General features: G+C 41.2%; 1 long non-coding RNA gene across 3 annotated transcripts; it reads left to right on the plus strand.

Moving 5' to 3' along the window:
- The first annotated feature begins 1,271 nt into the window (after nt 1-1,271).
- LOC148055193 (uncharacterized) lies at nt 1,272-26,958 on the plus strand. 3 transcript variants are annotated; one of them, XR_015705822.1, is made up of 5 exons: nt 1,277-1,464; nt 7,864-7,981; nt 9,456-10,379; nt 18,910-19,108; nt 22,376-26,958. It is a non-coding gene; the product is annotated as an uncharacterized LOC148055193 (long non-coding RNA). The 3 variants fall into 3 exon arrangements; XR_015705821.1 differs by having other exon boundaries at nt 1,272-1,464; nt 7,864-10,379; XR_015705823.1 differs by lacking the exon at nt 9,456-10,379.

Below are 26,958 nucleotides of genomic sequence, written 5' to 3' on the forward strand. Positions count from 1 at the left end.
TCTGCAATTTTCTCATGTTAGAATTCGAGTTGCACTAAAATAGAGCTAGCTCAGATATAGTACCTACCAGCTTGAGACAAGTAATTTTTTTTCCCTTCATTATCTCTCTACACCATTTGTCAGCAAAATCGGGAATAAACCTCTTAACACCAATGTAGCATTAAGAAGCAGGCATTCTCTTTATTGCAGCGCTGGATGCACGGGGGATAGTTCCACCTAACATGCATGCCGTATGTTGCATCAGTCAAAGCTTATATCCCTGTTATATACATACACATTGGATTTCCGGGAATTACTATACATATTCATTCTATTTCCTGGAACTAATTATCATATTTGCATAGTCTTTCTTTACACATGCGGCCTGAGTCTCTGAGGGCTTCCATGGGGGGTCTTCGATGGTCCCTGGTGGTTCCTAGTGGTTACTGAAGAGGTGTCTCTTAATGTTCTTTTCATGAACTCCGAGTCTTTTCTTCCAGATGTGGTCTTGTCTTCTCAGGTTCTTTGTCTTGGTTTCAATGGGTTTATCTGCACTCCCCCAGGATATGCCAGTCACAGTTGGAAAGACACGTCCTTGGTTGCATTCTTGTCTGAGGCCTGTAGAGAACTGCTAATGTAAAACAACGAGATGTCTCAAACAGCCTGGGTGCTAAAACCACAATGCAGAGCGACGGTCGCTAGGACCCAGGACCAGACAGTACCCTGGAGTGAGGGTGAGGGAGGGAGCCCTGTGGAGACAGGCTGGCCTTGCCTCGGCCCCATCTCCCGAGGTCTGTGAAGCATCTTATTCCCCCCACACACCTACTGCCTGGGGGACAGTCCTGGTATCACTCCTCTTGGTTTGACTGGTCGCTGATGTAATTTTCCAATTAGCAAAACTACTAACCACTTGTGCCTTGGGAAAGGAATTTGGGAGGGAGATAAAAGATAGCAAACTGTGGAAAACTAACGGCTCTGACCTTGAAGAAGAGCTAACAAGCCGACAAAAGTGAACATCTTGGCACCAAAGACTGGACGGTGGCCAGAGAAGATAAAACTGCAGAAAGTAGGTGAAAGGTAAATGTGGCGAGGGGAGATCACGACCACCGACTCAATTCAGGACCGAAAAGACTTGCCCCCCCACACCTGAAAGGAGCATGCGTGCTAATTTACATAGCAAGCGAGGCTAATTTTAATACAGTAAACCAATAGTGTATGAAATGTTAATCACTAACCAATAAGAGTAAATTTAGGCGGGTTTATACTAATCATGTAGCCTGATAAATGTGCTGTAGGTTGTGTGTGTTGTGTGTGCTCGTGTGTGTACCGGTACTCGTGGTTACGTTCGTGCTCATGTTCGTGCGTGCGTGGTTTGTGGAATTATTCTCACCGAGCACCCTGCGCAGAATTAACATCTCTATAAGAATCTTCTTCTTCCCTCACCGAATACCCTTGTTGGCAGGACCAACGCTGGATCCAGGACTGGTGATTTTCTCTCTCTCTCTTTTTGTTTCACTTTTCCTAAGGTGATTAAGTTGTTAAATTGAAGTCAAGTACTGCATGGCCTACCTTGATTTTCTGTAAAACCACATAGCTGGGGTGAATATAACTGTGAGAGGGTTGGCGGGTATCGAATATTTGTACTCAATATTTGTCTCTCTAGAAGCTTTCTATTAAAGCTGGTGTTTGTGTACGGACCTTGAGTGTTGGCCCACCTTAATCCACACCAAGAGGATTTGCGAATCTTTGTCACTTCTCCCCCCTCCTCCCCAGGTGGGACGTGACAAGGCCCCTGATAACAATCTGCATTCTTGTCTGAGGCTCCTGATAACACATTGAAAGGGCTAAATAATAACCCATTAAAAATGACCTGGTTTTTTCTTTTAAATAAAAAATGAAATTACATTTTATATTCTGTTTAGTAGTAGAATAAAATAGAAAGGCCTTCAAGATATTAAAAATATTTTTCAAATCAGTTATTTGAACCTGCTATTCATTTTGCAGTATTTTGCAGTAATAAAATCCCAGAAATTAGCTGCAATAAAACTTAAAAGAATTTCCTATAGTGTCATAATGGTCCAATATTCAAGGAGACCAAGTTCAGTTCAGAGCAGTTTCTGTTTCTTCTAAATCTTGACTTACATTAAATGTTGATGGAAAAAAGAAAATATATACATAAATGACTAAAATAAAAATTTAGTACAGTTTTGAACAGTTTGCTGTTCTCTGAATACAGAGAAGCAAAATAATTTCTCATTCAATTACTGTTTCTTACAGTAGCTTAGAAAACACATACATATATATGTATCATGTATATTATAGCAGCTCAAGTAGTTTGCTTTAGAAGAATACTTGTTTCTCTCTTCTGTAGACACTAACATGAAATATGTAAAACAATACTACTTTTCCAATTTGCAAGCAAACTAAATAGTCTGTTTATTACAAATCCTTCTCATCTCCTTTTCCATATATAAAAATACCATTCACAAAGAGAAATTCACTGATAAAGACAATTCATCTATTCATGTAGTTAAGAACTGGCTGTCTTTCTACTTTTCTCCTCTCCAGGGACAAATACATGTGGTGGTGGTGGTAGGGCTTACTGAACTGTACTTTACTAACACTGAAAAGAATTATGCTGTTTTGGATGTTTCAATAAAAATACCGTCTTCCAAAACACAAGACTCTCATTCAGTTTACACAAGAATTCAGTGGGGCATCTTCTTTTTGTATACACCAAACTTTCAGTTAATTCTCAGAATGAAGAAAGAAACCTAAAAATGAGCAGCTACAGAATAATTCCCTTGCAGAAGACTTTTAATGTACTGAAGTTTTATCACTCTTAATACGTCACTACAGGATTTCTTTGGTCAAGCCCCCCCCAGTTACCTGCACTGCATTCTGTTTTATGTGAACTGGAATGACCTGAGAGTTGATCATATTTCCAAACTCTCAAAATTAACTGATCTATACAATTTCCCTGACTGGTTTCTTAACCTTAAGTATGATTTATTTATTAAAAAGAAAAAAACCAAAACATGCGAGAGAACTAGTCTATGTCAAAAATCAGATTTGTCTCAAAAAAAGGCCCAAGGAAAGAATGATGGCATGCAGCTGCTGAGGGGACTTGCACTAGTTAGGTGAAATTTTATGCTCCGGCAAATAAGCAGGTCAGAGGGGCGAGTTGCTCAGAAAAAATTACTGGGTTCCCTTTTAGACCATACTCATTAAACTGACCCTCAGAAACTTCCTATTATTAGAATGCAAGTTCCCTGCTCAGCATGACAAAAAAACCCCTGACTTTGCTCAAAATGTTATTTCAACAGATCTCTGGTTTTGCTTCATTGAGTCACAACATTCCAGATCAAATAATGCCAGGACTTTATTTCAGTTTCACACAGTCATATTAAGTTTATTAGCTTTAACAGCAAAACAAAAGCACACACCAATCTCTTCTCTAATGCCAGTCATTTTATATAGTAAAACAGTTGTTCTGTAACACACGTAGTTTCCAGTCACAAGTTTTACACCTGAGTATAGCTACAGATTCTGCTGGGGTAGATAGCAAGAATGGTAATTACTGAATGTATTATAATAGCTTTCATTATAACAGCTTCTTGAATATTGCATTATTTGGTTACATTTATCTGTGGAGCCTGCCAGAAAGGAAGGGAGGCATAACAAGAAAATCTGGTTCTATTTCTCAAAATATCCAGAGTACTACTGATAGAGCTCACTATAATATATGTGAAGGACAGGCACCAAGAATCCATCCTAACTGTATTAATCCACCATCATTGGACACTTGTTTTTAAGGTTTAGTTTTGTCTCGCATTATTTCAAAACCTCACCTCTATTTCTCAAAAACAATTACTTCCATTGTATCCATATCTTTCAAGTTCTAGGCCATGATGCTTTATCAAAGTGCAGAGTGTTGAAGCGCTTCCAAAGGGAGCTGATTAAATTTCCATCTAACACACTGAAGTGCAGAATTTTCCAATTTCTGTGTGGACTCAGACATGCCAACTTCCAGGCTTCCTACCAAAACCGAAAACACCGAAGTACTTTAAAACTTAGGCAAGAAAATTAAAATTGAAAACAGTGTTAATAGGCAACACAGAGCTGCACAAAAGAAAACTCACTGTAGTACAAGACCAACAAATGCAATCCTACAAAATCTAAGATGTGCTACATATTTCTTCAGTGCCATCTTCTGGCACCATAGTTGTAGTTACTAAACAAGTGTGATTTCTTTTTTCCTTCCAATATAACCTTGAAAGTCGTTAGCATATCAATTACATATGTATGTTTAACAAGAATAGTAAACTCATGCACTCAAAAAGAGCCCTAATCCTGAGCAAAACAATTTTAGAATTTTATGTTATGAGAAAAGTTGTATTAGGAGTGGAATTCAGTCATCTGCAGATATAAAAATATGCATCAATTAGTAACATCACAAGTCAGATAAACCAAGGATGACACTAAACTTACATTTTGGCAAGGTGTCAGAAGTATTACAAATAAACAAAAATTGTAATTTTTATGGCATTAAAGTATACCACCTGCAGATTGTATTGGCCTCCTTCCAGATGCCCCCAAAGTCACATATTTATCATTGAAAAACTCGACTTCTGACTCAGAACTGAAGATATGTTTCCGGGCTCAAAAGTCAGTCTGTTTATTTTTTTTAAATATATTGGTTGTTTTAATAAAAATATTGCCTTTGATCTACAAACCTTGCCTTGCTCATCTCTTAACGATCATGGCTAAAGCTTCACCACAATATTTTCCTTGGCTTTTCTACTCAACAGTTGATTTAGCTTTGCTTTTAATTAAATAACACCTCTCCCCCCCCATGCACAGAAGTTCATGAAGATTTCCTTTTTCTCACCTTCTTCCTAAGGCCACTGGAAAAGTTTGTAAATGGCAAGAGATCTAACAAGGTTTTGCTTAGAAAGGTTGGTAGCACTACCACCTTGTGAAGCTGATTTTTGTTTTAAAATACAGCATAATCATTGACAATATTAGAAGGGGGCAAAGCCAAAAGTGAAGTGACAATGAAATGAATAATAAAAATAAACAAAAGGGCTTGATTTCACTCTTTGTTTTTGTAACTGTCAATTACTTTCTCATCAAACGTATTTTGTAACATGACAATCTCTAAGTAAGGTAATCATTTCACTTACAAAACTCTAAAAATATCTTCTTGAAAATTGACATGAAGTTTAACCAAGCCTTATAATGCAAATAATAGTTTTCAAAACAGAAAATATACAGTGGTTAAAACTATATTATTTGCAGGATTGTCAGTTAATTCACCATATGGCATAAAAGATACGCCCTCTCTGGGAACATTAACTTTCAAACTTTCTACACGGTCTCCATCGTTTATGGCATGTTAACAAGGAAACACAGGAGCAATACACAGAGAACAGCTTAACACTGCAACAGCAGCAAGTTGTCCAGTGGGATATCCTTGTACTTGAACGCTCTCAGGAAGAGAGCATCTCTCTTCTGCTCCTATTTCTTTCAACGGCCTCTCCTTTTCTGTTGCCCATGGGGGAGGAGGAAACAGAAATCAGAGTGCTACCATCAGCTGCTGGATCCATAGAGAAAAATTGTCATATTAACTAAGTAAAGCCCTAGTGAAATTAAAAAGCAAATGGAAATGCTTATTTTATCCCTCAGGCAAAAACCAAAATATTTCTAGAATTCTATAAGCATTGCTTGCATAATGTCATCTATAACAACATTGTATCACCCCCAATATACACAAAGTTTATCTTTTAAAAGAAAACGTGGTCAATCTCCAGTCTCTCAAAAATACTTCTCAGTATAATACTAATTTGTGTGCATGCTTCTGGAAAAGCTTGCATTCCAGAACTGTTGCACCCTTCACAAAACAATATGAATAATCATGTTGCTCAGTGATATCCAATAACATTATTTATGATAGCCTTGAAAGCCTCATCTGGAGTGAGGCCATGCTAGTTAATGCACAATCAGGCACATATTATCCTTTTTCTGTGATTCTACACATTAAGTCTCATTTTCAAATATTTTCCATCAATGAGATGATCAACAATAAGATTTACAATAATAAAAAAATCCTAAATAGGCTGTATGTACAACATGAGACTTCTGCACAGCTTTGATGTAAGAGGAAGAAGATAAGCACTAAACTTAATTTTTAGGTATTGGCCATCAAATCCTACCCTTCTGTACTCATTAATAATAACCTGCATTCCTAGTCCCTCCTAAAAGTAGCACAAGTTTCAATGTTTGTTTCATAAATCTGTCTGTCTTTCATTTACTTCTCCAAAGATTAGCCCAAACATCTTCCTGCTATTCTTGCATTTTCTCTTAATGGAAAAAAAAAACCACCACCACAAAACTATTTCACAGTTGCTTCAAATGACAGAGCATCTCCTCTACACAAACTTCCCTCTCTGGAGTGCACAAGCCTCATAGAATTTGGCAGGCAACAATACACACAGAGATATTAAAGGCTCTCTAAATTTAATTGCTCTTGTAATATGCATCACAAACAGGAGGCTCAGAGTACTATCCGAATGAAAAAGTATAGAAAGGAGAGCACTGAAAAGGAAAACAGGAATGTGGGACTTCCTTATATGGATTCTTCCATCCAAGGCTTTCCACACGTTGGGAATAGCAAAAGAGGGAAGGATGGGTGTATTGGGTTTGTGTGGCAAGGTTTTGGTAGCAGAGGGGCTGCAGAGGTGGCTTCTGTGAGAAGATGCCAGAAGCTTCCCCTATGTCCAATAGAGCCAATGCCAGCCAGCTCCAAGACGGACCCACTGCTGGCCAAGGCCGAGCCAATCAGTGACGGTGGTAGCACCTCTGTGATAACATATTTAAGAAGGGGAAAAAACTGCTGCACAACAGCAGCCGGGAGAGAGGAGTGAGAATATGTGAGAGAAACAACTCTGCAGACACCAAGGTCAGTGAAGAAGGAGGGGGAGGAGGGGGCTCCAGGTGCTGGAGCAGAGATTCCCCTGCAGCCCCTAGTGAAGACCATGGTGAGGCAGGTTGTACGCCTGCAGCCCATGAAGGTCCACAGTGGAGCAGATATCCATCTGCAGCCCATGGAGGACCTCACGCCGTAGCAGGTGGATGCAGCCTGAAGGAGGCTGTGACCCTGTGGGAAGCCCATGCTGGAGCAGGCTCCTGGCAGGACCTGTGGACCCATGGAGAGAGGAGCCCACACTGGAGCACATTTGCTGGCAGGGCCTGTGACCCCATGGGGGACACCCACACTGGAGCAGTCATTTTTTACTCAGCTCATTCTTCATCTTAGTATCCTCTTTTCCCCCCACAGTTTAGTTCATCTAGTTGGACTACAGTCACATATCTCCTCATAGGCTCAAATAGAGTCAATGCATTCTTGAACCTCATCCCACAGAATTTCAGAGGAAATGGCTGAAATTGCTCAGTACATTACAGAAGCACTTCAGAATCTCCATATTCCCCCTCCCTCACTTACAAAATGCATCAGAACTCCATTATGCCAGTGTCAGTCCAAGCATTTGCTGTCTTATTCATGCAGACTGTCAACTCTTGCCTAGAAATTACCTCCTATAAACAGTTTCAATTTCACCTAGCAGTTATGAGGTCTTCTATTAAATATGATTTTTAGATAGTGTCATAATTTTAAAGTGCTAACACTTTAAAAATATTAAATAGCGATATTATGATTTAACCTACTGTGTCAACTTTAACTACAGTAACGTAAGATAAAAGGTCCAGTCTGCCAATAACTCATCGGAAATAAATTTGAACCTCTTTTGAAAAGGCTCTTGATAAAGCAATATTCAGTAAATTATGAAGTTTGATATGAGAATGCAAAATTTTCTAAATTCACAGAAATATCGGCTTCATCATCACAACAGAAGGCAAGCCACGGAACATGCCTTGGGAAGCTACCCGGAGAAAAAGGACATGCAGCATGCCAGCCACAGATGAGCAGGGTATTCATAAAAGGGTAAAATGTTATTGCTACTTGTGAATTGTTACTAAAATTAAGCATGGTGGTTGCTATATTCTTCACAGCTTGAGGGTGTGAGAGGGAAGTAAGTGGAAAATCTAGTGAATACTGCATACATATTGTAACTTGCCTGGCCATTGCAGTGCCACAGAAATGACAGAAAAAAAAATCTCATCGTTTGAGATAGGTTGGTTTTAAGTACAGAATTACTTCTTTTTATTCAAAACTGTACCAAGAGACACCTGGAGAAGTGGGACAAAAAAAAAATCAACAGATTATGCTGTCAACTTTAGATATGATAATGTGCTTCAGAGATAAAACATTCTTCTACATGACAACAGAACAGATGGGGAATTTCTCATTTTTTAACTGGACCAATACTTAAAATATAATTTTAATTAAGCTGAAAGCTACTCCCTTCTAAGAAGCAGGTGCACCATCCCAAAAACAATGAATTGAATGCTGCAGAGATTAAACTGACATTATTATATCACATTATGCATTTAGGCAATACTTCAAACTAAATGTTGAAGAAACAATAGATGTTAATACACAGTGCATTAATGTGAGAAAAAAATACACGTTCCATATTTGGTGGAGAAAAAAAACCACAACTCTGTAGGGTATGACTCTCCTAAATCTCAAATGCATATACATTTCTGTTCTCTTCCCCCCTCTGAATTGTTTTACTGCTTCAAACAGCAGTTATAAATGGACTGAACCATAAATACCTATCACTGCCCAGCATTTAAGCTCCCACTGAAAAGTGCTTTTTCTGCCTTTTCAGTCTCTCTAAATCCATTTCTTTCTAACTATATCCATTAAGAAGGAAAATCTCCAATTTGATCCAAGTCTTTGTCCACTCTCACCTTATTTTCAATGTATACTTGTTTGGTCTTTCATGATGCTTCCTCTGTATAGTCAGAGACACACACAAGTCTATAGGGCTGGATGGGATCCACCCAAGGGTACTGAGGGAGCTGGCGGAAGTGCTCACCAAGCCACTTTCAATCCTTTATCAGCAGTCCTGGCTAACTGGGGAGGTCCCAGTTGACTGGAGGGTAGCAAATGTGATGCCCATCTACAAGAATAAACAAGATAAACAAGCCTGTGCAGGGAGAGGAAACAGGACTAAAATATTGTAGCATGTGCATTTAGACACCTTCAGGGAAGCTGCCTTCAATAAACTATACGTAGCTGTACAGCGTAAATGTAGCATCTGTAGAAAATGATGTGAGGACATGCTGTAAGAGCACCCAGGCTCCTGGAAAAGAGGAAGAAACCTAGAAAACTATTTTTCCTCAGAAGTGCAGTGAACATACATACAAAAATTCATTCAAAAACATATGCAGAAGTGCTCTGAATTATCAAGAAGAGTTAATTTGCTTATTGCTGCCTGCCTACCTACTACAGGCTGATAGCTACACTCTAAAGTCTTTTGATGACTGGCTTTATTTTTTTCTTGCATTAGAGCATCAGTCTAGTCAGAAACTGAACGTGCTTTTCGAAGCAAGCCGCATACAACGGGCCCACCCTCGGTCCCCTCAGCAAGTGCACCCTGTCTTTAACTTAGAAGCCTTTCTTCTTTGTAACTGGGCAGCAGCAGTCAATCAGCCCTGCTGACTACACAAACAGCTGCAACAGGGTCACCGACCACGCAGGACCGCGCTCCGCTGGGGCTCGGCACTCTCCGCCGGCGGCTCGGGGGGGGCTCCGCAGCAGCGCCCGGGGCTCCCGGGCCGGGGGGGGAAGAGGCAGGCACGTCTGGGCGCGCGTACGCGCATGGCCCGCACGCACGTTTTTCTTCAGCCATCAGCTGCCGCCACCGGCCCGCCAAGCCCCCAGCCACAGACCCCACCGGCAGGCGGCCCCTCACCCCACCGGGGCGGACCGGCGGCCCCTCGCGCCAACTTGCGCAAGTCTCGTGCTTAGGCACCCAGTAGTATTTGTTGTCAAACTGGTCTGTGCCCACCATCTCCTTGGCGGGCCCGAGGAGATGCAGAGCGCGCAGCGCCCGCCAGAGCCAGCTCATCCGAGCGGGGGACACAGCTCGCGCCGCCAAGGTCACCGCCGCCAACGGCACCCACTGCAGCACCTCAAGCCCCGCCCCCGGCGGGCTGCGTCACGTCCGCGCGCGCCGTCCCGCACCCTACCCTGTCCAGCTGACCACGCTCACCGGCACCCCGATGCCTGCCCCGCTCCGCCCATCAGTGGCGGACATGCAAGCAACGTCGCTCGTCATTGGTGGAGATCGGCCACCGAGCTAATCCTGGCCACCCAAGGCTCAAGATGGTGGAGTGGTGTTGGGCGGCCCTGCTATGTTGGGGTTCATTTCGACCCGTCAGGCTGGCCTTACTGATCCAATGCGGCTGTGCTGGGCCGAGTCCACCCGAAGGTAGCGGGGCACGGAGGGAGCCGGGACCGGGGTGGGGCTGCGCGGGAAGCGACCGCCTCAGGCCCGCGGGGCGGTAGCGACAGCCCATGGCTCCGCCCTGCTGGGAAGCCCTCACCTGGCCCAAGCCGGGCCGGCCTGAGCTGGGGCCCTAGGGCTGTCCTCGCTGCCGCTCCGTCTGCGCGAGCTGAACCCAGCTCTGCCTCGCCACCAGCCCCACTGTGTGCTCCGGGCGCGGGGAGCCCGAGCGGCGGAGCTGGGAGGCCCCGGGGCTGGCTTGTGCTCCCCGGCAGAGGCTTCTGCGTGTCTGTCGTGCCTCGTCTCAGAGTTTTCCATGGGTTTTTTTTGTTTGTTTGTTTGTTTGTTTACGTTTGTGGATTAGCAGCCTTGGGCTGAGGAATGTTATTTTGATAGGCTGAGTACGGACAGGGCAATAAACTGTACCTCAGTATTATTGCCCTTGCTATCTTAATGGCTTAATACCAATTATTCTTGGGGTACCCAGCCCACTGAACTGGAAGACAGAGGTGGGGAGCAGAATGAAGCCCCCATAATCCCAGGGGAAATGGTTAGCGACCTGCTACACCACGTAAACACACACGTCTATAGGGCCTGATGGGATCCACCCAAGGGTACTGAGGGAGCTGGCGGAAGTGCTCACCAAGCCACTCTCCATCATCTATCAGCAGTCCTGGCTAACTGGGGAGGTCCCAATCAACTGGAGGGTAGCAAATGTGACGCCCATCTACAAGAAGGGCAGGAAGGAGGATCTGGGGAACTACAGGCCTGTCAGCCTGACCTCGGTGCCAGGGAAGGTTATGGAGCAGATCATCCTAAGTGCCATCACATGGCACATACGGGACAACCAAGTGATCGGGCCCAGTCAGCATGGGTTCATGAAGGGAAGATCCTGCTTCACTAACCTGATCTTCTATGACAAGGTGACCCACTTAGTGGATGAGGGAAAGGCTGTGGATGTTGTCTGCCTGGACTTTAGTAAAGCCTTTGACACCGTTTCCCACAGCATTCTCCTGGAGAAACTGGCTGCTCATGGCTTGGACGGGCATACTCTTTGCTGGGTAAAAAAACTGGCTGGATGGCCGAGCCCAGAGAGTGGTGGTGAATGGAGTCAAATCCAGCTGGCAGCCAGTCACAAGTGGTGTTCCCCAGGGCTCAGTATTGGGGCCAGTTCCGTTCAATATCTTTATCAATGATCTGGATGAGGGGATCGAGTGCACCCTCAGTAAGTTTGCAGATGACACCAAGTTGGGTGGAAGTGTTGATCTGCTTGAGGGTAGGAAGGCTCTACAGAGGGACCTGGACAGGCTGGATCGATGGGCCGGGACCAACTGCATGAGATTCAGCAAGGCTAAGTGCCGGGTCCTGCACTTGGGTCACAACAACCCCATGCAACGCTACAGGCTTGGGGAGGAGTGGCTGGAGAGCTGCCTGGTGGAAAAGGACCTAGAGGTGTTGGTCAATAGCTGGCTGAATATGACCCGCAGTGTGCCCAGGTGGCCAAGAAGGCCAATAGCATCCTGGCTTGTATCAGAAACAGTGTGGCCAGCAGGACTAGGGAAGTGATCGTGCCCCTGTACTCGGCACTGGTGAGGCCGCACCTCGAGTACTGTGTTCAGTTTTGGGCCCCTCACTACAAGAAAGACATTGAGGTGGTAGCACCTCTGTGATAACATTTAAGAAGGAGGAAAAACTGCTGTGCAACAGCAGCCGGGAGAGACGAGTGAGAATATGTGAGAGAAACAACTTTGCAGACACCAAGGTCAGTGAAGAAGGAGGGGGAGGAGGGGGCTCCAGGTGCTGGAGCAGAGATTCCCCTGCAGCCCATGGCAAAGACCATGGTGAGGCAGGCTGTCCCCCTGCAGCCCATGGAGGTCCACAGTGGAGCAGATATCTACCTGCAGCCCGTGGAGGGCCCCACACCAGAGCAGGTGGATGTAGCCCGAAGGAGTCTGTGACCCCGTGGGAAGCCTGTGCTGGAGCAGGCTCCTGGCAGGACCTGTGGACCCGTGGAGAGAGGAGCCCATGCTGGAGAAGGTCTTCTGGCAGGGCCTGTGACCCCATGGGGGACCCACGCTGGAGCAGTCTTCCTGAAGGACTGCACCCTGTGGAAAGCACCCGTGCTGGAGCAGTTCGTGGAGAACTGCAGCCCATGGGAAGGGCCCACGTTGGAAAAGTTCATGGAGGACTGTCTCATGGGAGGGACCCCACGCTGGAGCAGGGGAAGAGTGTGAGGAGTCCTCCTCCTGAGGAGGAAGGAGTGGCAGAGACAATGTGTGATGAACTGACTGCAATGCCCATTCCCCGTCCCCCTGTGCTGCTCGGGGCAGGGAGGAGGTAGAGAAATCGGGAGTGAAGTTGAGCCTGGGAAGAAGGGAGTGGTGGGGGGGAAGGTGTTTTAAGATTTGTTTTTATTTCTTATTACCTTACTCTGATTTGATTGGTAATAAATCAAACTAATTTCCCCAAGTCAAGTCTGTTTTGCCCGTGACAGTAATTGGTGAGTGATCTCTCCCTGTCCTTATCTTGACCCATGAGCCTTTCTTTATATTTTCTCTCCCCTGTCCAGCTGAGGAGGGGGAGTGATAGAGTGGCTTTGGTGGGCACCTGGCATCCAGCCAGGGTCAATGCACCACAATCGGCAATAAATTAAATTTACTTTCCCAAGTCGAGTCTGTTTTGCCCATGATGGTAATTGCTGAGTGATCTCCCTGTCCCACGAGCCTTTTGTCATATTTTTCCCCCCCCCGTCCAGTTGAGGAGGGGGAGTGGTAAAGCAGCTTGGTCGGCACCTGGCGTCCAGCTGAGGTCAACCCAGCACACTATCCTTCTGTCTTGTATTAAAGGCAGCCCGAGCTCATGTAGAAACATAGATTGAGGGACGAGTTTTACAGGGCACAGCCTGAAGATCATGTGCCCTCCTGGGACCCAGGTTGGGACCCTAATGATCCAGCTCAGTACCATTTGTTGCAATGATACCGAACCTGGATCAAATTTGGAATAGAACATGCGATCCCAAAGGCAGTTAACTGGTCTGCTCTGTATGCTGTCAAGCAGGGGCAGACTGAAACGCCCACGGAGTTTTTAGATCACTTATGGGCTGCTGTGAGAAGATTTACTACTATGGAACCGGAGTCAGAAGCTGCCACGCAGCAGTTGGTATCTCTGTTTCTGGGACAATCCACTAATGATATCAGAAAGAAACTTGAGAAACTTAGGGAACCAGATATAAGGAATTTAGAAAAGTTGCTGGAGGAAGCGTGGAGAGTATATCGGAATGGGGAGGGGGAGGACAGAAGGAAACTGGGAAAGGAGATAGTGGCTGCGTTAGCTCAGCAAAATTTGGAAAGAATGCAAACAGGAGGAGCTGGGCAAGTAGGGCAAGGAATGAGTAACAGAGGTAGGGGTAGTTTGAGATATAATCAATGTGCTTATTATAAAGGGTTCGGACACTGGAAAAAGGAATGTCCCCAGCAGACACGTAATTTGAAGACTGTGGCAGAAATACAAGAGAATGATTGACGGGGACCAGGGGAATCCTCCCTAGCGGAACCCTTGGTAAAAGTTCAGCTAGGGAAAGAAGAGAAACCTGTAGAATTTTTGATAGACACAGGTGCCACATTCTCTGTATTGAATCAAACCTTGTTACCTACAAGTAAACAAAATGTTAATGTTGTGGGAGCAACTGAGCAGGTTGAAAAGGCTTTTTTCTTGAGACCATTAAAATTTAGAATTGGGAAGAGTGTGGGGATTCACAAATTTCTCTACCTGCCTGAGGCTCCTAGACCGTTACTGGGGAGGGACCTATTAGAACAACTAAATCCCAAAATAAAATTTAGAAATGGGGAAACTGAATTTGAAATGCCAGACAAAAATCATATTGAAATTTTAAGCTTGGTTCTTACCGAACCCCAAATTAAAGAAGAAGAAATTATACAAGAAATAAAAGACCAGGTATACCCAGGAGCGTGGGCCTCAGGACTACCCGGAAAGGCTAAAAATGCTGAATTGGTTGTTGTTAAACTCAAAGAAGGGGCACGACCTGTTAAGATAAAACGATACCCCTTGAGATTGGAAGATAGGTGAGGGGTAAACAGTAGTATAGAAGAGTTTATAAAATTTGGACTATTAATTGAATGCTCTTCAGAATATAACATTCCCATTCTGCCTGTCAAAAAGCCTGATGGCAAAACTTATCGATTGGCCCAAGATTTGCGGGCAGTAAATCAAATAGTTGAAGATTTGTATCTGGTAGTGGCAAACCCATATACTCTGCTGACTAGTTTAAAGGAAACCTATGAATGGTTTACTGTGTTAGATTTAAAGGATGCATTCTTTTGCCTTACCTTGGCTCCAGAAAACTGCAATTTATTTGCCTTTGAATGGGAAAACCCTGATACAGGACGAAAAACCCAACTGACCTGGACAGTGTTACCCCAAGGATTTAAAAACAGCCCTACCATTTTTGGAAATCAATTAGCTAAGGAATTGGAGACCTGGGGGAGGCCCCCAGGAAATGGGATTCTTTTGCAATATGTGGATGATATCTTAATAGCCACAGAAAGGATGAAGAGTGCAAGGAATGGACTGTGAGCTTGTTAAATTTTCTGGGATTAAGTGGTTATCGAGTCTCATTACAGAAAGCCCAAATCTTGAAGAAGGAAGTAATATACCTGGGATTCGTGATTTCTGAGGGACAAAGACAGCTCGGGAACGACCGAAAGGAAACCATCTGCAGGACCCCAGAACCAGCCACGGTAAAAGATGCAAGCAGACCAGACTTGAAGGAGGAGCCGCTGGAGGAAGAGGAAGCCGACCACATGTGGTATACTGATGGGAGCAGTTTCATAAAGAATGGAATTCGAATGGCGGGATACGCTGTGACCACCACAGACCAACTGGTGGAAGCAAAGTCACTCCCTAAGGGCACATCTGCACAACGAGCCGAAATCCGAAATAATTGCTCTAGTGAGGGCGTTGGAGTTTGCCAAAGGACTGCGAACAGATTCAAAGTATGCCTTTGGTGTAGTCCATGCCCATGGAGCAATTTGGAAAGAACGAGGACTCTTAACTGCTCAAGGGAAAGGTATAAAACATGCTGATATAATTTTGCGACTTTCAGATGCTGTACAGCTTCCGTCAGCAGTGGCAATTATGCACTGCAAAGGGCATCAGAAAGGTAACACTGACAGGGAAGTGGGAAATAAATTGGCTGATCACGAGGCGAGATGAGCTGCAGAACAAGTTGAGGTATTAAGTATAATTCCTGAAAAATCTTTGCCACTGCCTGAGACAAACATATGATTTAGATCTTGGTGAAACCACCTCTGACGGTATCTTATGTGGACAACAATCATCTCAGTTATATGAACCATGCTTATTAGAACATTCTGTTAACAACTGCAAATGGATAATCCTGTCTCCTGATGCGTTTGGAACGTCTGTAGAAATTTATGCCAGACACGTGTGTTTAGTGACTAAGAACTGATCGGTAGTTGAAGAATATCACCTAATCACTCCCTTTATGTGAAACGTATTCATTTTTCGCATATACAGAAGAACAAGTGGCAAAGTTTTGGCATTATGAGAGCTTAAATATAAATCGGGCAAGCACATCTCTGGAAAAATTAAACAAAAACTTGAACCAATCTCAGGAACTCGGAGAACATTTAAAGAAACGAAATAAGACACTAGCTGAGTCCATCATTGAAACAGTAATAACTAAGGACAAACTTGTTGGACTGTCTAGTCAAATTAAAGATGATACCTCCCATCATTGGTGGGATATCTTTTGGGATACTCACCCTCTGCAGAGAAAACTTTGAACATTCTAGTCCACCCACTCTTGATATTATTGGTGTTTGTTATTATACTAACAGTTGTCAATTGCCTTTTGTGGTACAAGCTGAAGAAATTGGCTATGAGAGTTTGGGCCTTGCCTAAGGTGATAAAATATGAAAACTTAAGACCTTTGTAAAGAAATTTACAAAGTTTAAAGAAAAGGGGGGAATGAAAGGGTTAAAGCCAAGATAGACAAAGCCACTGCATCAAAATGCCTCCTGAAAGAATTAAAGCCTAGGGGCAAGGAGGATATTGTAAATATCTTCCTCAACAAAAGAAAGGCCTTTGTGATTTAGGGAGTAGTTAGAATGGTTGTAAGAGAAGGGGGCTCCGGGATAATCCCATCTCAGACAACTGGGCCTTGGGAGAACAAATGCACAGAAGATAGGAAGTCACAATAGGATGATGACAGCCTTGAAGGACACCGTTTACATGATCCTAGGACTGAGTTTGCGCAGAAGCAAAGGTCAATCAGCGAACATGGTGAAGAAGACTACAAGCCTTCATCTGAAGACCCCCAAAGACCACTTGAAGACCACTACGGGAGACCACGATGGGATCGGACATGTGCATATGTTAATAAGTTCCAGGAAATCTCATGTTTATGTAAATGAATTCTCAGAAATCCTGTGAATATGTAGGACTTTATAGTATATAATCTCTGAAAGTCTACCAAATCGGAGAATCCCCAGCACTGCCCAGCACTGCAATAAAGAATACCTGCTTAATAGTAACTTCGTTGCTACTGAGTTTCATTTCAGGGACTCTCTGAATACTCCGTTTCTCCCTTGGGGAGATCCGGACTGTGAGGAGAAGCATCCGTGAATTTTTGTATCAGTGCTATGTAGTACTAAGGAATTTAAACTAAAAATACTGTTATTTTTATTAAAAACAATACTTATTTTAAATCGTGAAATAATTTGTGAATTTCAGGTGTTCATAGTGGACTTTTCCCTCTTCATTAATATATATATGTGTATGTCTTATTTATCAAAATTCTAATACTTTGTTTTAATTAAGTTTGTTTAGAGGTAAGCTATACTGTTCTCATGAACATACTTCTGTATTTTCTCATGAATACACTTCTGATGCCTGATAGGACCTAATTAGACTGATATACCCAACTGGAATATTTCCTAGCATGTTTGGAAACTTTCCACTTTTAACCTTTGGTGACCTTTTTATCTGTATAGGACTTGTTCAAGAGCTTGAAACGTACAGACACTAATAAGCTATACTTTTTATACTACTTTTATTTGCAAGGCTTCCCACACACCTCACAAACCAGGTCTCACAAATGTAGCATTTGCTTCTATCCCAGCTGCCCTTTTAGGGAACAGTATTGAATTTCTTAGTGATGATTTAGCTGTGGGTAGAAGATAGGCATTTTTTTATATCACTCTTAACTAGTCCATAATAATTTAGCAAGTTATTCCTTATTTGCTTCTCCTTCATGAGTCTGTCTCTTTTAATCCCTTTACTTTTATCTTCCCCCTTATGCTATCTTTCTGCTTGCCCTTTAGTTGTTTTCATACTGCCTATTCATCTCCTACTGTTTCTTTATAACTCATGAGTGAGAGATGCAGAATCTTTCCCTAAGTTGCAGATGTTTTTCCTCCGTTCCTTCTTCCCTGAGCAAGGGATGACTTGCTAAGAAATCCTGAGGGCTAGTTCTTGCATTGGCTAGACTGGTGCTTCTGTTCTTTGCCATCCTACTGGCGTATGCAATTGAAATGTAGTTTTCTGCAACATCAGTCAACTCTGATAAGCAAAGGGCACTTACAGGGTAGAAGGTAGTGGTAGGTCAAGTTTTGTTCAATCTGTGGACTAAAGTCTTGCAGTAAACTGGGTTTTAAGTATCTTTCTGAGGTGAAAACACTCAATAGAAACTAGGCTGAGAACACTAACTCACTTTACACTTACTGCTGAAACTGAATAAAACAATGTGGTCAGGCCTACACCCACTCCCACTACCAACTACAAGAAATGTTGTTACCTCTTTGTTTTCCATAGTCTAGTTTAAAGGTGGTCTTCCTTAGGCTTCTATTTGAAAACTAATATTTAGAAATTGATATATCACCATTTATTGTGTGCATGTGGCATATTTTAAGGAGAACGTGCTAGGAAAACGTAATTGCTTTGTCTTAAAGTGGGTTCTTTAAAGCCTTATATGTTACATTTCTAATTGACAGAACTTAAGAAAACATAACGTATATCTTATTTATAACTGTATACTGTTGTGTGTAAGGAGTTCTTTTAATAGTTTCAATATCTGAGAGAAAATTATTATGTTGGATCATCTGGGAAAATGTTTAAGGAGGTAATTCCTGAACCAATTCTGATCTCAGTGATAGTTTAGGTGCTCAGTGTAGGTCTGGCATGCAAGAGCCTGTGCAAATTCTATCTCTAAGTGTGGAACTGCTGATTTTTTAGGCATATCTTTCTTTCTCTTTCTTAAAGTTTATATTAAGGAGAGTGAACTTTAATGAACAGCAAAATGATTCTTTTGATACACATCTGGATTTGGAAATCTCAGGAGTTGTGTTAACATTTGGAAGCTTACTTAAAATGAGTTTTATTGGGTATTAATGAAGAAATGAAATTGACCTTTCTATGTAAAGTTATTTCCTGTAGTTTTAGTTAATAGCTAACTGCATAATCCTTCATTTTACAGGTGAACTATGGGGAAGTCTGTAATGAAAGTAGAAAAGGACTCAAATTCACCATCTCTTGTGGCTGTAATCCAGAGTTTGCCTTTGGTACCATATGGTAGTACCATTGCTGTTTATACAATTTTCACAGGAGAACTGATAACTATGCTTAGAAGGCATTATAATACTGTTGACTGCTGTGTATTTCAACCTAATTTTCAGGTAAGTAAAGTACAAACAATATTCCAGTCAACCTGGAATATTTATGCAGATTGCCGAACTATTTGCACAAAAAGTGATAACTTTTCAGGGATGTGCTTTAATCTTGACATAATAGGGAGTTCTGTGGCCTGTGTGTCAAGTGAGAAGAGTTTGGTCAAGTTCTTGTGATGGCCTTTTCTATATTTGGTTCCTCCCACTATTCATTTCTTCTCATGTAGGTAACTTTTCAATATATCTATATTTATTTTTTGTCTTATATTGTCATTAATAAATCATATGCATTAAGGCTTTTGCCTGTTTTCTGTAAGATTGAAGAGAAGGCATTTGTCTTTCTCTGAGACACAAATGGGAAGTACATTTAGGTGACGTGCGTTAGTATTGCTATCAGTACTGAGAAACCTCTCAAGTAGTTGGTTAGGGTGATCTTGCTTAAATGCCTGTAGTTATACCAGTCACTGGATCTATGAACAATTTGGATGCAGTTGTTGAAAACATGATGAGCTTCTTAAATTAATACATTTCACCTAAGAAATACCATGGCATTACCAGGGACTCATGGTGCTGGCAACCTTTTTTTTCCTCTCCCCTTTTTTCTTCTCCTCCTATGGTATATTTTTTCTGTGATAAAAGACTTAAGGATAACAAAGCTTAATTTGTTATGAGATATTTTACAACAAATTGTTCTTATGGCTTGTGGTATGGCAAGAGCAGAGTGGATATTAGTATGGATTTTAAGGCTGTTACATAGTTGCCCTCAGGTGTTGAGGACTGTACTTAATGTTCCAGCTCCTCCTTTCTCGTCTTTTGTTTCTAAAATATCAGGCAGAAATATTTGAGGCAGAAAGGGCAAGTGGATATCTTTTCATGACTTCTCATACAATGCATCATGTAATTTAATCTGGTAGCTCTTGCTTTGAGTCCAGTAACTTTGACTGAAACAATGTTTCCCTACCACTGAGATGGACTTCACTGAAAGTTTTGGACACATTATAGATGAGGCAATAGAGCCTAAGCTAATAAGCTTTATTAGACCTGGAAAGCAGTTCTGGGATGAATAGGCAGTGAGATACTGGATCCACTGAAGGGTGGAATATTCACATTATAGCTAAGGCACATCTTTTCTGGACTGTTCTTGACTAGCTTAAAAAGCCCTTTGTGTTTTTAAGAATAGTTTCCAAACAAAAGTGCTAGTGTATTTATATTAAGTCATCTTTGGTGTTCTTTTTGGTAAGCTGAAGAGATGAGGCTTATTAAATCTCACTGTAAATCATGTTTTCCAGCCCTAGAAATGCATATCTATAGTGTCTCTATCTTGGCTTTTAAGATCCTTAGAAAAGGATCACTCGTGTGTGTGTGTGTGTGTGCATGCACACAAGAACTGCATCAGCCGCTATAGCTATGGGTTTATCTTGGCAACAACTTCACTTGTTTATCCATTGTGATTCCTGATTCTCTTTCAGAATCACCTTTTTCCAGAGTTCAGTTCTACATTCTCAGAGTGCGAGTAGATTTTTTTGTCTTTTCTTTAAATGTCCTTTCTTTTGGTTGTATTAAATTGTTACTCTGATGGGATTACATTACTATAGTCAGTGTGTCAACACCAAAGGTAGTGGTAGTGTTATTGTTATTTTGTCTGTTTATGTTCACATGTATACTTCCAAATAGCTCATTCTGTCTTGAGACAATTAAGTACTTTCATCAGTCTTCATATAATTCCACTAGAAATTATGATTTCCCAGTTAAAACTCCTTTTCTGAGAACGCAGTCATTTGTAAAATTTATAGTTACCTGTTTTATTTTACTCTTGCAAGCAATATTAAATCAATATGTTACAAAGTTATTCATGGCTGTGTATTTCTGTTTTCAGTTAAACTAGTTGTAGAGAAAATCAGTTTTGCTTGACAAAACCTGCTTTGTTGCAAACTCTGACTGGTGTTTATATTCCTATATCTTCACTCTACAGTAAATGAATCTTTTAATCACCTTTTCCTTTGTCTTGTTTAGGATTAAAGAAAAGTCAATTAGTTCATTAGTATCAGTATCATTCCATTTATTTTTGTTCTGTTTTTCTGAATGGCATATTAACTCACTTTCAGCTTTGTAGTATTTCAATACATATTAAAACATAATTAACTTTAACAGGCCAGAAGTTTTCTTGGACAACTCTTCTAAGTCTCTCTGATATAAGTTATTCATCTACTGGTGAAATTTGTAGCAGATGGCTTTCTAACATCTTTCTTTCTTATTAGCACGTTTGAAATTAGTACACTATCATCTTATGAAACAAGATCTACATCTGTTCTGTATATTTTCTACCATTTCCATCTAGTAGTAAGTCTCTGTCATTGTTAGAGTTTTCTTCATATTAATAGTCTTTTAAACTTTTTTTTGCTCTTTAACCCTGCTGAATTATTTTCCTACCCACCCCCAAATCTGGTCTTTAGTGTTTCTTGCTGTTTTTTTCTATGATGTTCAAAACTTCTGATTGATATTGGTTGCTGCCAGTCCCTCACTTTCTTTCTGTTTATTAACTGTATTTTAATCGCTATCTTTGTTTCACCTCATAACTGAAATAGTCTCTAAAAGGAACTTTAACTTTGCACCAATTATGTATTTGAGGTGAGAAGTGTCTTCTGTTTGCTCAGAATCATATAATCAAATATGATCACTGATACCCAAGCAACTATCTATTTGCAATCCAATGATATTACTCTGTTTGCTCTTATGAGGTCCAAATTAATTAGCAAGTTTGTGTGGAATACCATTTGTGTGATATTATGTGGAGCTGTCTCCACAAAGTGGTGTGAGATTTAGTTAATGTGTGTATGTATATCCCTTTTGAGATCCTGGGAATAGAGCCATAAAATCCACTATATTATTGTCGGCCTAAATTGTTCTTACATAAATCTCTCTCTGAAGTTAATAAGATGTTAGTCTGCTTGAGTAATAAGAACTGCAGAATTTGTCCCATTAATAAGAGCCATTAATCTAATAGGAGGTAGGTAATTTCAAGGGTGGTGTGGAAGAGGAAATCCTCATTGTGAAATCTCTTAGATTATATTTACTGTTGGATCTAATATGCTAGATACCATTGTGCCATATTAACTGCTTAAAATAATTTAAGTAAACAAACAAGACCTGCGTCTCCCTTTCAGAAAAAGAAATGGAGTAAAGCACCATGCACAAATAACATGTCATAAAATATTAGGATAAATAAAATATCAGGAAACAATTTTGGTTTAAATTATAATTACTTCTATTTTTCAGGAAATGCCAGTGACATCTGCAAAGGTATTTGGCAAATCCAGTGGTAGGCTAATAAGTAAATGTCACGGATGAGTGGTTAGGCCGCTTAAAAAATCACCATCAAAGATATTTGCAAATAGTGATTTTAATAGAAATCTATAAAAGTGTGATTTAACAGATTTCAATGGCAAGGTTCACTCTGTTACTTATTAAATGAATGGAATATATATAAAAAGAGAAAGAAAGAGGAAATCAAGCCCGAAGAAAATACAAGGAGGAAAAGGGGAGCCCTCCCATTGAGTCATGAGGTTCAGAATGTACCCCCTTGCTTTCTAAACTCCTTCTCAGAGAGGAGCCTTGGTACGGCTGGATCCAATCCTAGTCTCAGACTTGGTCAACAGTTTATATCTAAGGATTATATGTTTAGCAGCAGTTTATGGTTTGTTTGCAGCAAGGAGAGGATCACAAAAATCTAGTAATAACTAATCATTAATTAATCTAGCATCTACAAAGTGATTAAATGAGGTTTACTATAATATTTGAATCTATTCTCACACACTCGCACACACACACTAGCCCTAAATATTCATTATATGCGCAGTTAAAGGTACCTATTGAAATATGCACAGCGAAAGGCCCCAATAAAAATTCCCCACTAGGTTTAGTGAAATACTCACTGTAAATGACTGTCTCAACAGGCGAAAGGCGAACCTTGAGGAGCAAGGAGCACCAGAGATCAGCTCATGCAAACTTAAGAGTTCGCAGCTCTGAGAGGTGTCCCACTCAGAGGGAGATTCTGGTGCAGCCCGCTGTGGTCCAGGAGAGCTCAAAGGGTCTCACTTGGTACCGCTGTCTATAGAGTTACGATATGATTGACTTTAGGCATCAGTAAATTTCCATTCTAGTTTCACAGCCCGTGTTGAAAATTACTAAAGTTCTCAAAAATTCCAGTGATGCTGGTACAGATCCTCCCGAGTTACAGCCTAGATAAGATAGGCCCCAAGGCTGCCAGATGGCGACTAGTACAGATGAAAAATATGTTCCGAGATTGTCAGGGCTGCCTCCCTGAGACAGACAGTGCTGCTCCCACCTCAGCCATGTAAGAGTTTTGATACGGCCAAGGGATGCTTAACCACCAAACTCGTTACACAAAGGCCAAGTTTTGACAGGAGTTACTGAGACTGTAAAGCAGCTTTGCTTCCCATGCTCTACCAGGTGCGCAAGAAGAAAGGGGGGGAATGCACCACCACAGATGTGTGTGAATTGTTTTTTCTTAGTCTGAAAACCAAACCCACAGCAACAACATTATTTACCCAGCTCTGATTAGAACTGCCCCTTCAAATTTGACATGGTGGAGGTATGTAATATGTGCCATTGTTTTGAAATCTGTTAAACTACAGCTGCTGTTTGCAAATGTTGTAGATGAGCACTGCCTCTGAAAGATGCAGTTCTGCTGTCCCCAGGCCACTAGTTCCTGCTCCCTCTCATGTGCTAGAACAGACATTTGAGTGCCTGTATGGCCAGAATCTGAACCCAGGATACAAGAAAGTTTTACCCAGAGTCAGAATTGTGATTCAGTGCCCTGCATAGCTGCACAAACCCTTTAGCTTGACCCTAGGGGGGCTGAGGTGAGAATTAGTTGTTGGATGTGGCTGGAGCCTAGGACTACTTCTTGAGACAGTAGTGCTCAGTTATGCTGGGCCAGGGAAATTATGACTTTAAAACCAGTGACACAAACCAAACACAGTAATATCTATCATCTGATATATTTTATACTCTGACATTTGTAAAACTTCTAGTCAGTGCTCCAGATATTTTTTGTTGAAATTGGAATTAAATAGAGTACTATTTTGATACCTGCGAATATAGATAGAAGCTCCTGAATACTCCCCTTTACCAAACAAATGCAAATCTTTGCGAATAGTTAAGACACTTGTAAGATAAGAAGCTCCTGAATACTCCCCTTTAGACAGCTAGGCCTTGGGAGAGCAGATATGCGGAACCATGAGGATAAGAAAGTTGCAAGATGACCATTAGACCAGAACAAACCGACCTTGAAGGACATAGTATACGTGATCCCAGAACTGAGTTTGAGCAGAAGTAAAGATCAGTCAGAGAATACAGTGAAGAAGACTATGAGCCTTCATCTGAAGACACCCAAAGACCACCTGAAGACCACCACGGGAGACAACTGCGCATGTGGATCGGACATTTGCATATGTTAATAAGTTCCAGGAAATCTCATGTTTATGTAGACAAATTCTCAGAAATCCTATGAATATGTATATTTTCATAGTATATAATTACTGAAAGTCTATCAAGCCTTTGGAGCACTTATGGTGGAATTATCCCCAGTGCTGCCCGGCGCCGCAATAAAGAATGCCTGCTTTCTAAAACTCCAAAATTAAGTTTTGAGAGTGATTTATTTTGCTGCTTTCCATTAACAATTTCTTTTCATAATTAATTTATTCTGTCTCTAATCAGCAGAATGGCCAAAGAAGTAGTTAAAAAAAAATCCGGTATCTATGAGAGACACAATAGTTTGTCTACAGATAATAATTTAAGAAATGCCTTTAGCATTGCCCTTATTTGATTATAGTATTTTTAATTAAGCAAACCACTGAGAGAATGTTTATATTAATAATTGGTATCACTAATACATAAGGAGATAGCCCCCTCATTTTCGAGAGACATGATACAGAACATTTTGCCTGAAGGAGGACAAGCTCAGGGATACTTCCAGCTTATTTTTATCAATGATGTCTAGATGGAGTAGACTGTGTCCATTTTCAAGTGCCTATGTGCTGTGGGAGCCAACAGGATTTTGTGCCTGTTCTTTTGCGTTTTTAGTTTTGCTTAAGTTTCTCCATAAATGCAGTATTCAGTTCAGAAAGAGATATAGCTGGGATCATCTGTTCAAGTATTTATATGGTGACCCCATCAACTAATATCTGAATCTGTCCCAGAAAGTTAAGAACAGAAACTAGTTTAATTAGAGTTTTTGTTGCTCCTGTTAGCAGTTTTTTTAAGATCAGTAGTCTATGTATGAATCTCTCACACTGTTGGAGATGATAGGCGGGAAATAAGACAAAGGATGTTAAGGCAGAGGTCATTAATCAACCTCTGTAAACAGTTAACAAGACCTGGCCTGAGGGAAGAAACAGAAGGACACCACAAAACAGTCTAGCAAGGAAATACCGAGATAAGCATGAGAAAACAAGGCCGCTGACAAACCCGAAGTAAGAATCGCTTGAACCATGAGTGAACTATCCTAATTAACATAGTAAAAACCACACCTCCAGCAATGAAGCCCCCGGCCCAAGCAAAGACCCCTACCCACTGAGCATGCTCTGTAAATTTAAAACACACTGTATCTTTAAGTGGAGAGGAGGCTTGTGAGAACCAATAGAAGCAAGGACGAATAAGTGGAATTGTGAAAATACTGATAACAGCTACTCAGAATGTATAAAATGTCCCTGCATGTTAACCAAGGTGTGCTAGCTTTGTGGAGTTACCTCCTAGCACCCATCTCTGCGCAGACATGAAATAAACAAATATCTCAACTCTGTGCGTTATTCGGCTTTTTGCACGCTGGGTAAAAGAACCCTGCTTTTTGGGACAACGACACTACCCTAGCCAGTGTGAAGAATTCCTGGACAGAAACAGGCTTGAGGCAAAGAACGGATCGCATTTCAAGTTAGAAATATCGAATGTAGTCCTTCAAAACTGTTTTCATCTGAATTTGTGGTCCTTATGCCTGCTGTGTTTTGAAAGGGAGGAGCTTTGTGGGGTTATTGTCTCATCTCAATCACTAGTTTGTTTGTGCTTCAGACATAGTATAGTTGCCAATCTGAGAGCTGAGTTAGAGGTTTCCATCAGATGAAGATGCAGCTCTATAGACGAAAAATTCCAAAATTCCTTCTGAAACAGAGCAGATATTAGGACCACAAATTCAGTTGGAAAAAATATTGTATAAATAAATGAAAAATAATAATATTTGTATAGTGTGTATTATTTGTATGATTAGTATGCATTTTAGAATTAATTCACTGTGCTTTTGTATTTTAATATCTGTACAAGATATAGACTGCCAGTTTCTATATTAATCTAGAATCTAGCATTGAAAATGATACAAAGTGAGGAATGGGTATATGAAGGGAATGTTGTAATTAAACAAGTTTCATATGTAGTGCATATTTGCTGGGAGAGACCCACAATTTAACTTGCCCTATTAAGTGGATAGCTGCAGGGTAGAAGACTTCCAGAAGTTTCAGCTGAAGTTAAGGACTAGCCTGACACTGTCACTTTACAGGAATAGAGAAGTTTCTATTTTTTTCAAATGATAGTTTTCATCACCAATGGTGATTGTTCTCTCTAAAATTGGAAAAACTGGGAAACAAATTTGAAGCAAGATTACACATTTTTATTTTTGTCTTGAAAAAAATGTTTTTTATTAAGGATGACCTTTTTACATGTTATAATTGTGTATATCATTTGTATATGCCAGATGCAGTGCATGTATTTGGTATTTGCATTTCTAAAAATGTTGCTCAGTAAATCATGGAGCTAGTTATGCAAGAATAAATGCATTATTTTTTCAATCA

This window comes from Nipponia nippon, unplaced genomic scaffold (genome assembly GCF_047370975.1).
Source record: "Nipponia nippon isolate SJK-2023a ecotype South Korea unplaced genomic scaffold, ASM4737097v1 scaffold_26, whole genome shotgun sequence".
NCBI lineage: Eukaryota > Metazoa > Chordata > Aves > Pelecaniformes > Threskiornithidae > Nipponia > Nipponia nippon.